General features: G+C 36.7%; 1 non-coding gene across 1 annotated transcript; it reads right to left on the bottom strand.

Annotated features, from left to right (window-relative positions):
- Positions 1 to 2,165: 2,165 nt before the first annotated feature.
- Trnav-uac lies at positions 2,166 to 2,238 on the bottom strand. Its single transcript has one exon. It is a non-coding gene; the product is annotated as a tRNA-Val (tRNA).
- Between the last annotated feature and the right edge of the window lie 1,007 nt (positions 2,239 to 3,245).

The raw sequence follows: 3,245 nt of genomic DNA, 5'->3' as shown, positions 1-3,245 counted from the left end.
GGTTAAAACATCTTGTTGTGGGTGCCAAACCGGATTCACTGACGAACATAATAATGTTAAATATATTTATAAAGCTTAGAACATATTGGACAATACCTAAAACCTTTAACAAGTACGAGTGTGTGGGTTTGCAAAACCAATGCAACTTTTCTAAGTTTGTATGTTGTTTCTAAGTATATCTTGGACACCAATGGCTGATAAAAAGGTGAAGGAAAACATCTTGAGGAATCTTGGACTATAAAGTCTGAAACCACGAACCCGCTTTGAGCAAGCGTGGTGATTAACGCTCAATCTTTCTCCGTGTGAGAGGAGGCCGCAGCCCAGCAGTGGGACGATAAAAAACGCTGTAACTGTATGAACTTTCTAAGTATATCTTAGACACCAATGACTGTGTTTCGAACGGCACGTTAAACTGTAGGTCCCGGCTGTCATTTGAACATCCTTGACAGTCGTTGCGGGTAGTCAGAAGCTAGTAAGTCTGATAACAGGCCTTACCAATTGAATAAATATTGTACACAGTGATATGGGTTACTTATTCTTATCCAGGCTACTGTTACTGTTACAGCCTTTTTATCGTCCCATTGCTGGGCACAGGCCTCCTCTCACACGGAGAAGGATTATCCAGGTGCGGGAGGTAATACCCTCCGTCGCTAGTGGAACCGCGGGCAACAGCTAGTTTTAAAATAATTAGGTAATGTTTCAATGAACTTATCTGACCCTTTTTTCGTAAAAAAAGTTACAACAAAAAAGTTTTTAAATGTCATTTCCTTAGTCTAGTACAATGTGAACTAGTCTTAACTCATAACTTATTCATACAAATTATAATATTGTATCATCTGTACTAAACGGGTTTCCCAATTATATTTACAAAACATATGTTCTTAGGAAGTCAAGTCTTTTGCATAGTATTTTCCCAACTATGTTGGGGCCGGCTTCCAGTCTAACCGGATGCAGCAGAGTACTAGTGTTTTACAAGGAGCGACTGCCCTATCTGATCTCCTCAACCCAGTTACCCGGGCAACCCAAAACTTCCTTGGTTGTTGAACACTGTGTGTGACGCACATGTCTGTATCTCGTGGTGTACTCGCTCTAGCAAACAGTAACACATTGCGCGCGAACATCACTAACATGTCCGCGACACTGCAACCGTCGCGCGAACACATGCTAGCTGTGGACTCGCGACATAGCGTACATATTTTTTATGTTAAAATAATTTGTTAGTAAACCAAAAAAGAAAGGAGAAAATATTAAAGAAAGGAAGGAAAGATATCACAGTTAAATTACTTACTTACGTACTTTTAAAAAACCCCAAACACAGAAATCTTTATTTATGAAAAGGAAAAGGATAAGATTTAAGGAAATAATGTTTTTTGTTGCACTTTAAAACTGATGATCATATATTTTTTTATGAACGGTTTTTATTAATTTGGTAAGTACCCTACCTACTAATCCCTACTAATATTATAAATGCGAAAGTAACTCTGTCTGTCTGTTACGCTTTCACGTCTAAACCACTGAACTGATTTAATAAAATTTGGTACAGAGATAGAGTTGACCTTGAGAAAGAACATAGGATAGTTTTTATCTCGGACTTGTGAAGAATTCTCTTGGAAACGCGATATAACCGAACTCTACGCGGGCGAAGCCGCGGGCGGAAGCTAGTATCTAAATAAAGCATAAGAAAACTAGGTAAGTAATTGAAAGTAACCAACTTTGTCGGTTTTTAGTGAAGGACCTTTTAATAGAAAAAATATATTAAATATTAAGCCAATCGTAGGTCCGCCATACATTCTTCGTAACTGTATTTTCTCTTATAGAGTAAAGGAATTGTAAAATGTCGCTTGTCAAAATATACCCTTTCTTGACTGTCGGAAAAATAAAGAACAAAGTTAATAAAATGCGAGTATTTAAAAGAAAAGTACCTACAGAAAGTAAATATATACAATAGCCAGCCGTTTTCCCGCGTCCCGTGGCAGCTACTGCCCGCATCGGGATAAAATATAGCCTACGTTACTCGCAGATAATATAGTTTTCTAATGGTGAAAGAATATTTAAAATCGGTCCAGTAGTTTGTGAGTTTATCCATTACAACCAAACAAACAAAGTTTTCCTCTTTATAGTAGTATAGATTTATGAATGGTTGAAAAAGAAAAGGGCAAAAGATGTGATTCCGGCCAGGATCGAACTGGCGGCCTTCTGCGTGTAAAGCAGATGTGATAACCACTACACCACGGAACCCGCTTGATAGACGGTTCGAAATTACAGATTCGTTTCTAAAAAGAAGACTATTAAAAGATTATTTGTGACGTCATAATCTGATTATTTACGCAATGTTTTCGATTTAACTTCGTCGTCATAATTAACCTTGATATTTTTAGTAGATTGTTAGAAATTGTGTGTAAAATAGATGATTATATAAACAGTTGAACAAGATTGTCATAGCTATTCTTATATAAAATAAAAATTGGTAAAGTACCTATACTATCTTCATGATTTTTCAATATTTTTGGATAATTGAAGTTTTAAATGTATTCTATGTACGCATTACTATGGAAATTACATGTCACCTACGCAATATATTTAAACTACATTTTTAATTTGTTTAAAATGCTTTCTAATTGAAATAATATTGAAGTTGTTTTTGTAGTGTTTTTGTAGCGACATCTATAAGTTGTAATAGAAAAGCTTATGCAGTATATTTTAACTAAGCTCTGCTACTCAATACGAGATGGCGTGGTGATCAATAAAAGTTAGAGAATTTAACTTCCCTGCTTTATCGTCGTTTATTTACTTTTAGGCATATTTACATGTTTAAATATTAAATAAAAAACCTTTAAAAATATATAAAATAGGTGACCACCGATATCGCGCACAGGGTCCAAGGTACCGGTGGCTCGGGTCCCAGAGACAGAAAACTCCTCACAATATGCGCCGTACCCCGTTTTATTGTTGTTATCAGTCTCATTTACAAAGTAAAGGAGAGTACAGTTATCGGCACGGATATCGGGCCATGACCTTCACCTGCGCAGAAGCGATTTACTGCCTTATTGCCTTATGCGTACGGGTGCGCAAAGCGATCCCCACTCTTCCGCCGAGAGCCCAATATCCGTGCCGGTATCTGTAATTAAACTACATTCTGTATATTCTGCTACTCAACACGAGATGGCGCTGATATAAAAAAAATAGTTACGGTATTGGAAAATAACTTTCCGAGTGTTAATCTTGTGTCATTTAAAAAGTAAGGT

Source organism: Helicoverpa zea, chromosome 30 (assembly GCF_022581195.2).
Source record: "Helicoverpa zea isolate HzStark_Cry1AcR chromosome 30, ilHelZeax1.1, whole genome shotgun sequence".
Classification (NCBI taxonomy): Eukaryota; Metazoa; Arthropoda; class Insecta; order Lepidoptera; family Noctuidae; genus Helicoverpa; species Helicoverpa zea.
Note: the sequence above shows the minus strand (reverse complement) of the source record. Positions and strands in the feature narration are given on the sequence as shown.